General features: G+C 53.5%; 1 pseudogene; it reads right to left on the minus strand.

Annotated features, from left to right (window-relative positions):
* The window catches only part of LOC117977413 (uncharacterized), an 81,930-nt pseudogene that overhangs the window by 35,746 nt on the left and 35,379 nt on the right, over nt 1-10,805 (minus strand).

Here is a 10,805-nt window from a genome sequence, read left to right on the forward strand (position 1 = left end):
GGCTCCTCCAGGTCACACAGCGCTGGGCCACAGCCAGCTGCCCTCACTCACTGGCTCACCGGACTCTGGATCTGGTCGTCCAGCAGCACACTAAAACCAAGCTAAGATTCCCCGCTGTGACCCAGCTCCTCTCCTCCCCACCTCCCCAGGCAGCATGGGGGCGGGCAGTGCGGTGCCGGAGAGGCATTAAAGGCACAAGAACTGCTGCAGGTGGGACAATGGCTGGCTGCTGGTCCCATCCCTGGGGCTGTGTGATCTGGGACCGCTGCAGGTCTGAGTTCGGTGGGGTCTCAAACCCTGAATGAGAGACCTGAGCTCTGACGGCCTTGGTGGGGCTGAATGAGGCCAGGTTTCAGGGGAAGGCAGATTAGACCAAAGGTTCCCTGGGAGATGGGGCCACAGAGCTGGGCTGCAGCCAGATGCCCACGCCAGGAGGGGCTGGAGATGTAAGCATCTGAGGCCCCACAAGGTCTGAGGAGCCTAGTTCACCTCTACAACCCCAGGGCAGGGGATGCCTCTCCTAACAGGCCCTCTCCCCAGCTTGCAGAGCTACAGGTGGGGCTCTAAGAGATGTCACTCCAAGGACCCTGGTCACCTGGACTGAAGGGAGTCACATGATCCAGGAGGGTCCTTCCTCAACCCCCAATTTCAGGGGTCTGACAAGACAGGCTGACAGAGGACCCCAGACAGTGGGAGCAGGGGGACGAGGCCCATCCATCCATCACACCCTCACCTGCTCTGCCCCATTCAATGAGATGGGGTGGGTGCCCCCACAGGGCTGACAGGCCCAAGCCTCTCAGCCCTCAGATCGAGGTCCACACATGGTCTGCAGCCTGCCAGTATTGTCACTCTCAGCAAGGTGCGCGCTTACATTCCTTCTTTCATTCCATCATTCATTCTCTCATCAAATCCTGGCCCCTCCAGATTCGTCTCTCAAGGAGCCCTGACCTGGCTGGGCATGAGACAGTGTGGTCACCCCAGGGGGAAGAGCCCTACGGGAGGGGCAGACACCAGAATAGGGGCCTTGGGAATCCAGCCGGAGGTGGGATTGGATTTGGGGAGGACCTGCCAGGCGGAAGGAACCACCTGAGCCTGAAGGCCAGGAAATGGAGCCTTTTCCAGGAAGTGAGGGCTGCAGGGGACCTCTTGACCACCCTAGACCCATCCTGAGCCCCGAGGTGTCAAAGCTGGAAAAGGAGGTGGCCGAGCTAAGACCTTCAAGGCCAGGCCAGTCTGGACTTTGAGAGCCCTGGGAGGCTGGTCAATGTGTCACCGGGCCCAGTAACCCATTAACCCTGGCTCACTCATTAAGACCCTGGTGGGTGTCCATTAGCTCCTTGGCCGGTTTCAGGAGCCGGGCAGAGGGTAGGGGTCATGGGAAGAAGGGAGTGCTGATTGGGGTGCTAGGTGGAGGCTGGCTGAGTTGGCTCTCTGTGTCCTTGTTCCTTGAGGAGCGTTCCAGGGCCAAGCTGGCCTCCAGCCAGGGGCAGCTGCAAACACAGCCCGGCGGGGATGCCGCCCCACCATCCTAGTGACTTTCATCTCCTTATCACTCCTGTGTACTGGCACCAGCAGCCCACAGTGCCTCGGGGGCCTCAGCCTGACAGGAGGCTCAAGGGGCCAGTCCAGTGCCTGGCTCAGCACCCAGCCACACTGCCCCTCTGAGAAATGGGCCCAATGTGGCCTCCAAAACCTTGTCTGTTTCAACGGGCTGGGATCTGCCCCACCTCTGTATCTGGGAAAACAAGACCCTGGTGGGGCAAGAAGGGAGCTCCTGGCATAGGAACCTGCAGGCTGAGAGGGGAAGGAACCTGCCCAAAGCCTCTCGGCCAGACAGTGACCCATGACACCAGGAAGGCTGTGCAAACCACTTCCTGCAACTGGCGTCTCATTGCAGCCCCACCCCACTGTCAGGTCCAGGAAGCTGACCACAGGAATCACCCGGAAATCCTCGTGCCCTGAGTGGGCCATGGTGAAGGCCATGGCGGGGTGGGGTTGGGGGGCGCATGGGGGCATGAATCCTCAACTGCAGTCATGAGGCTCACAATGAGCGAGCAATGCGGATGGGTCCAGATGCAAGCTGTGCCTGGCCCATACTCCAGAACCGCTGGAACAACATCTCAGGGACCCCTGGGAGCCAGAAACCCAATATTATCCCGGACATTTTGTGTCTCCTGGTGTCCTGCACCAAGGAGACACTTGGTAAACTGGCTAAATAGAACTGACTTCAAATCCAAGCATCATAGCATTGGAGTCAATATTAGGATCACGGAATCTCAAGTGTTTGCCCTCTGATCTTCCAGCATCCCAGAAAGGTCAGCTTACATACCTTCCCCAATGGGGAGCTCACTACCTCCAAAGATAGTGGGACTGTGTTTGGTTGGCGAGTTCTTCCCAACATTAAGCGCCAATTTGCCTCTTTGTAACACCTGCTGCAGGTGGGCCTGGCCTCAGATCCTGCCCACTGTCAAAGGCCACAAAGCAGAGAAACAGGGGCCACCCCAGATCCTGTACCTGGCCACAAATTCTCTGAGCCACAAAGACCACACTGAAGGAATGGGAGGAAGACTTCAGCTCAATGGAAGTGCTGGTGCCACTCAGCTGTGATGGAGGGAGGTCAGCACAGACCAACTGTGGGCATGGGCAGAGCTCCTGTGCCCCCAGAGCCTGGCCAACACCCCCAGTACCATTTGCAGCATTTGTTATTCCAGCACCCACCTGTGATGTGAGGACACAGACTGAAGCATGGCCAAGTGCGTGGGCCCTTCAGAATTGTCAGCTTGTGAATGCCTGGGAGCACCCAGCAGCAGGGCTGGCCTGGCACTTGATGGAACAAGTCCAACTCCCAAACTCAGAGGCAGGATGGCAGAGGCATGGGTCCTAGAGTCCCTGGGTTCAAACTCAACCCCAGCCACTGATAGTGTGGGTATCACAGCAGCCTTTCTCTTCCTGGCCTCAGTCTCCTACCTAGAGAGCAGGGATAACTACAACAGTTACTGGGTGGATTCCCTGAGACGGCCACGCACAGACTGTAGGGAGCATCTGCTACTTTCAAGACCTCACAGGGTCTCGCCAGGCTCTGACACCAGGCCTGTAGGAGCTTCTCACCTTTCCTGATGAGCAGCTCAGAGCAGGGGCCCAAAGGGTACCCCTCCTGGCCACCCTGTCCTCCCTGCCCAAGGCACCCGCCACAGGTAGTATTTATCACATCACCTGGTAATTATCTGCAGTGTCTGAAAGCTCCAAGGAGGGGTTGGGGGTGCAGGAAGACTGTCCATGCCTCAGCCCCGACACTATCCCACGTCCTGGTCTCCAGGAAAGCCAACCCGAACCCGCTCATGTCTCAAGGCCTCCCTGGTGACATGCCCAAGCACACCTGTTCACACACAGCCCCCTGTGACTTCACTGATGCCAAAACTGCGCAGCACTTTCCACGCACGCCATGCTCTCATCTGGACTTCTGGGGACCTCCCCCTGCCTCATAGCAGCACCTTCCCGACCTCCCTTGCTTCTTGGATACTGGGCTCAGGAATGCTCTCACTGACGAGTCTGTGCCCTGCTGGCTTATGTTTCAGACACACCAGATGGACGTGCCCAAGCCTGAGCTAAGCAGCTGCCTCCCCAGACCTCCTACCACCAGGGCAGCCAGAGTCTAGCCCTGGGCAGCTGCCCCTGCATCCTCACTGGGCCTGTCCAGCTGCTCCCACCTCTATACCCCACTCCCAGCCTCACCTGATCCCCAGTCCCCACAGGCCACCCCTCTCACCTGGAGACTCCCAATCACAGGTCCCAGCCCCTCTGCTGTTTCCCTACTGCAGCCCAGGCGCTTGGCATGCACATCTGAGCACATCCCTCCCCTACTGGAAAAAAAACACTCCAGAGGTCCCCCTTGTCCTACCTTGCTGGCACCCGTCCTTTCCTCCTTTTTTTTTTTTTCTGGAGTGGGGCAGCTGGATATGAACCGTCCTTTCCCCTTGCTCCTTCCCGGTCTTTGGGACTTTGCACTGACTCCATTATCATGGAGACACTCTTCAGACACCAATCACAATGCCACCTCCTCCTGAAGCCCTCCGGCACTGCATCTCACTCTGCAGGCTGGCTGCGACTGCTGCCTCCTCCACAGTATCCACAGTGCACAACAATCTTCACTGAATGGATGGATGCCAGCTGTCAGGTGGCTAGCTGTTTTTACTAAAATGCATCTTCTAGGACTTTACACTGAATCTACCTAGCCACCTGACAGCTGGCATCTCTAATCTTGTAATCCCAGCACTAAGGGAGGACGAGGTGGGTGGATCACTTGAGACCAGGAGTTCAAGACCAGCCTGGGCAACATAGTAAGACCCTGCCTTTAATTTTTTAATTATATATATTTTTTACAAGGCCAAAGAGGACAAGGTTTGGGGAGCTTCATGTGGAGGCCGACAGGAAGGTGAATAAGAACTCATCCACGGCCAGGCGCAGTGGCTCATGCCTCTAATCCCAGCACTTCCGGAGGGCGAGGTGGGTGAATGGCTCGAACCCAGGAGTTCACCACCGGCCTGGGCAATATAGAGAGACCCCATCTCTACAAAAATAAACAAAAAAATTAGCTGGGTATGGTGGCACATGCCTGTGGTCCCTGCTACTTGGGAGGCTGAGGGGGACGATCACTTGAGCACGGGAGGCAGAGGCTGCAGTGAGCTGAGATAGTGCCACTGTACTCCAGCCTGGGCAACAACAAAAAAAACCAACTCATCCATGTGTCCAACTCCATTAGGACAGAAACTTCTGTACTTGGGAGTCTTCCAGTCTTTGCCTTATATTATCTCTTCATCTGACTGTTTATTTGTAGCCTTTATTTATTTTATCTTTTTTTTGGTGATCCGCCCGCCTCGGCTTCCCAAAGTGCTGGGATTACAGGCGTGAGCCACCATATACCACGTTCTCACTTCAAGTGGGAGCTAAGCACTGGGTACACATGGACATCAAGATGGAACAATAGACACTGGGGACAACCGCAGGGGGCTGAGAGGGAGAGGGGCAAGTGCTGAAAACCTACATATTGGGTCCTATCTGGGTGCTGGGGATCATTCATACCCCAAACCTTAGCACTGCACAATATACCCACATAACAAACCTGCACATGTACCCCTTGAATCTAAAGTGAAAATTTTTAAAAAATCTCATGGGATTCTTTGGAGGAATTAAAAGAGGTTGAGTCCATCCATGCCCCATTCAAAATCCAGGAGTGGCTTACAAATGCTCTGGTTTTAGAGCTTCAATATGAGTTTTGTGATACAACACAAACAGGCAGAAGGGAACTGTATTCAATATACTTGAAACGAACCATCGCATATAAAATAAAACGATACCATTTGTGGCCAGGCATGGTGGCTCACGTCTGTAATCTCAGCAGCACTTTGGGAGGCTGAGGAGTCCGGCGGATCATTTGAGGTCGGGAGTTTACATTCCCACCAACAGTGTTTGAGGGCTCCCCTTTCCCCACGACCTCACCAGCGTTCATTATTGCCTGTCTTTTTGACAAAGGCCTGTTTTAACTGGGGTGAGATCTCATTGTGGTTTTGATTTGTGTTTCTCTGATGATTAGTGACACTGACACACCACTGTGCCCTCGGTTGGCCTTAGCTCACTTATACATCTAACATTCACACGACTAAAATAGTCCCCATGAAGCCAATAGTGCCATTGGTATCACGTAGAAGGATACAAGACATGAAACACCGTGTGCCAGCAGATGTATCCTGCCTGTGTCTTTAGCAGGAATCCTCACGGCTGTCCACACTTCAGGCCAGGAGCTATTCTCTGGATCCTGCTCCCCAAGTGACACCTCACGTGCAAAGCAACAAGGTCACATGGGTGGGAACAGGGCTATCAAGCTTAGAAGCCTGTGTCCCAAAAAGAAACTGAGATTTCTTTTAACAGTCCCATGGTCAAAGTTTTCAAGGGTCCCAGCAACGGACATGCCTAGTTACAAACACCACTGCGCTCAGGGAAACCCAAAGTATGGTTTACCTCTTGATTTTTTCTCCAAAGCCAGCCACGAAAAAGTTGACCACAGACTTCAAAACATTTCTAACAATAGCAAAGTCCAATTGATGGCAGACTTCAAAAATTGCAAATACTCTTCTCTAACTCGAGATGCCCCCATTGTTTTACAATTCATTCATAGCTCTCCCAATTCAGATAATGATGACCAACTCTGGGCCATTTTTATTTGTAGTCTGGTAACCCAACACAGATGACATTCCACCTTTTCCAGGTTTCCAAGGGAACTGACTCAGAAAGTTAACCCAAGTTCATATTCATTTCTAGAGAAAGATAAAAAAAAGTTTTCTAACTTTATTCATGCATACGCAATACAAGGATCCGTGGAATTTCTGAGAGACCTTCAACCTCACTGCCAAATTTTCAAGAGCTGTGACAAACCTTAATGTCAAAGAAAGACTGCTTTCATAGCAGCAGAACTGCCATCACATCTGTCAGCTGGATCTGCCACGGGCTTTTTTTTTATGTCGTATCAACTGCTTCCCCATGTCTCTGAGTTGTTGAAAGTATCACAGCGGCAAACACATTTTTCTTTCTCACTTTTTTTTTTTGCTGTTGAGATGGAGTCTCAATCTATCCCCCAGGCTGAAGAGCAGTGGCGCAATCTTGGCCCACTGCAACCTCTGCCTCCTGAGTTCAAGCGATTCTCCTGCATCAGCCTCCAGAGTAGCTGGGACTACAGGCATATGCCAGCACGCCTGGCTAATTTTTGTATTTTTAGTAGAGACAGGGTTTCACCATGTTGGCCAGGCTGGTCTCAAACTCCTGACCTCAGGTGATCCACCCGCCTTGGCCTCCCAAAGTGCTGTGATCACAGGCGTGAGCCACCATGCCCAGCAGGCAAACACATTTCTAGTTCATGCATACATATGCCAGGTGGGATGAACCTGCCCCGGGGCCCCTGATGGTGCTCATGGGTAGAGCAGGGTGATCCCCAGGTCCCACGATGGCATGGGACCTGATGCTGGCATCAGGTGGTCTGGCCTGTTGTTAGGCCCCCTGCTGGTGCAAGCACATGCCAGAAGTGGAGGGCAGGGCAGGTCTATACCCAGGTCCCTGGGTGAAGTACTTGGGTACTTGTGGGGTGGGGGTTCTCTGGGAGGGGTCAGCCTGTCCTTAGGCCCTGTGGGAGCCTGCATGGACACAGGTTGTGGTTGGTGGGCTGGGGTGATCCCCAGGCCCCTGAATGTCATCCTTGGGGACCAGGGGCAGGTGGGCTGGGTCTGTTGGCAGTCCTCCCTATGGTATGTGTCTGTGCCCATGGCAAGAGGTGGGCAGAGCAATTTCCAGGCTCCCAGGTGGCTTGCTTGGGTGGCAGTGGTGGTGACTGGTTTTGAGTGGGCTGAGTCTGCATTCAACAGTCAACTCAGAAACCCCAGACGCCATTTTCCATGCCAACTGGCCTGTCCACCACTCAGAAAGGCCCTGGACACTGTGCCATGTGGCTGGCCCCGCATTGGGCCAGGCTTCCATGGGAGGCAGGAGGTCTGGGCCCTGCCCTGGGGAGGGAGAAGAATGGGACACAGGCAGTGGTCATTGAGCGGAAGAGACAGAATGAGCACAGGATGCTGTGAGGCGGTAAGTATAAGGAATCATGGAGCTGAAGGTGTTCATCTGACATATACCAGAAACTAACATAAAGTAGGAAAATACACAAAACCAACTAATCCAACAAAACTTGGGCAAAGAACTGATAGACATTTCTGAAAAGAAGGCAGGAAATGAACAGGTTAAAAAAAAAAAGCTTGCCCACATCACTAATCATCACAAAAATTTAAATCAAATCACACTAAGACAGTGTCCCCATCCACATAAAATGAATGTTGCCAAAAGCAAAAACAGAATTTTTAAAAGGCAATCACAAGTGTAAATTTACAGAGAGGGAAACTCTTAGACACTACTGGTGGGAATGTAAATGGGTGTACACACTATGAGCAATAGTTGGCAGTTCCTCCTCAAATTAAAAATACAATTACTATGTCATCTAGCAATCTCACCACTGGGAAATACAAAGTACATGGATGTATTATGCTCCCTGATTACAAATGACATAGAAGAGCTATAGTGGTCCAAACAATACGGTATTGACATTAACACAAAAATACAGAACAAGACACAACGAGGGAACCAAATACCAAACCCAAATTCATATATGATGGACACATTTTTAACAAATATACCCAGGGGATGGGAGACCCCGGGCTGCCTTCGGTCGGGGCTGCAGAAGTGTCCTGGGGGGACCTGCAGCCACCTCTCACCTGGGCTCTGGATGGTTTCTACTCCATGAGGATTTCCAGAGTTTCCCCTCAGCCACCCTCAGAGTCAGGGGGGCTTCCACGGGGCTGCAACCATCTGTCCCAGTCTTTCCTGTCTCTATGACACACCGTGTGACCTGCGTACACTGCGAGATGTAGGTGCGTGCATTGAAACAGTACAGTTAAGATGACCTACAACCGATGCTACTCTAAGTCTTCCAGAGATTTTTCAGATATCCCCAGAGTCAAACAAACTAGTGATATCCCATGGTTTTGCAAACCAGAACCAACAACTGCACAGAAACAGCTCCTTATGCGCCATCAGACACTCTCCAGACCTGCCCCTCACTCACAAATGTAACAAAGCAGCATGAACCCAGGCAGTCTTCACTCCTCAGGGCCACATAACAACCTCTATCGGTCAGGAAGCCTTTGATCTGGGCCAGGCTGCCGACCCACAGGGGTTAATTGTGCCTCTCATGCTGAGTGTTGTTTCCCCTCACTGGACTAACCCCCACCCTTCCACCAAGAAGGGCCCCCAGGGAAACTGCTGTTTGACATCCAGGAGCCCATGTGGAATGTTCCAGCAACCTGGATGGCCTTGGCCACCTCTAATACCAGCCTTTCCCTCTGTGGGGCTCCCTTCCTGGCTTTTGCTCATGCAAGTCAATCTAAAGTGGCTGAGATGTCCTGCTCTCTCACCCTCCTGGGTCACCCTGATGGCATAGGCAGGTGTCTGCATTCAAGAATGAGTTACCCACAGGCCAACTTCCCTGGTGTGGGGGACAATGCCTGGGGCCTCCAGACAGCCAGCCCCAGGTAAACAATCCAGCTCTGACACGGCTCAAAGACTGTGTGGCGTACCTGGAGAGACTCTCTGGTCCTGTGCCCTCTTCTGGCTCACTGGATTCTTAGGATTATTGAGAGACTGGGCTTAAAGCTCTCAGCCTAGGGCCCACGATGCCACAGGGAATCAAATCAGCATGACCAGGGATCGAAGACCTCTCCTTGGCTGGGAATGGGGAATCAGGGTTGCAGAGACAAGGGGCACAGAGAGATGCCTGTGCCATCAGAGAAGGGACTGGGGATCTGGTCCACTCTGGGCTCCTCAACCTGAGCGTGAGGCCTTGCTGCGCCATGAGCTCACCTGCCCCTTGGGAGTCCACTGTGACTGCAGTCCAGCGGGGTCAATGTCCACACTGATGCCAGAAAGAAGTCCTGGGAGATGCGGAGGGCATCCTGTAGCGGCAGGCAGTCTGGGTGGTCCACGGGTGTGAGCTTCAGCAGGTCCTGGGAAGGGATGAGGTGGTGGATTGGGGGCCGTGTTTTTGGGGTTCGATGAGAAGCTCCTGGGGGAATGCTCAGTCCTCACCAAAAGAATTCAAAGGGCAGGTACTCAGGGACCCACACTCATGCCTGCAAAATCTGAACCGAAAATTAGAATTGGAGCAGCAGGGTTGATTCTAAAAGGGGCTGGGCTCGCTTTTCTCCCTGCTGCAGTCATTACTCTTTTCCCCTGGCAGAGGCAGCCGGGTGGAGGCTCATCTCTTCAAGCAGCTGGGAGAGACACCCCACTACCCACCCTGCAGCTGCTCCAAGGATACTGGAGACAAAAAGACAGGGGTTGGGGAAGCAAGACGTTCCTGCCTCCACCAAGACAGCAATTGGCCAAATGCCCTGACCCTGCTGGCATGGTTACCGCAGGCCAGGCAGGCATATTCAGGGCTCAGGATCCCTCTGCCTGACTTTTCAAACGGGCTGTTCTCAGTGACTCTGGTCCCCTCCCACCCTGGGCTCACTCTTGAGAAACTCCTAAGCCTTCTCTGGCCCTTCAGGGGCCTTAACGCTTATGTGTAGGACCAGGATGGTCTGAGTGACCTACTTGGTCAGTGGGCTGCTACAGCAGAGCTGTTGGGGAAGGCAGAGAGAAAAAGGACAATGACATACAAAGAACCACTCAACACCTCAGAAACCAGCTTTGTCCCCCACCCACCCGCCTTGCTCCCCACATGAACACCTGCTTGCAGGAAGCCAAAGTGGGTCCACAGCAGCCCACCTCTGTTCTCACTCCCAGGGCAGACAAAGCAGCAAGAACAGGTGACACACAGCCCTGGTGACCCTGTCCCCTCCCTACCCATGACTACTCTCCCATCAGACCTGGCTTCGAGGGCTGCCCCCCAGTCCTGTCCAGGCCTTATCTGGCTCAGAGCAGATGATCCCCTGCACCTCCCACCCTGAATCACACAGCTACACCCAGCACATGCTACAGAGGCCCAGCACACTCTGGATCACATCCAGAAACTCCACAATAGGGGAGGAGACATGCCGTTTCCCAGGAAGGGCAGCTCCCCAGGCTTGGTCATTCTCAGACTCCTCTAGTCAAAGGCCAGGCACAGCCAGCTGGGATCGCCATGCTTCACTCTGACCCACACGACTGGCCTTGCCTCCTCTATGGGAAGAGACCCCTCCGCACAACCTCAAACCGAGACATAACAGGACAGG

Source organism: Pan paniscus, chromosome 23, assembly GCF_029289425.2.
Source record: "Pan paniscus chromosome 23, NHGRI_mPanPan1-v2.0_pri, whole genome shotgun sequence".
Taxonomy (NCBI): Eukaryota; Metazoa; Chordata; class Mammalia; order Primates; family Hominidae; genus Pan; species Pan paniscus.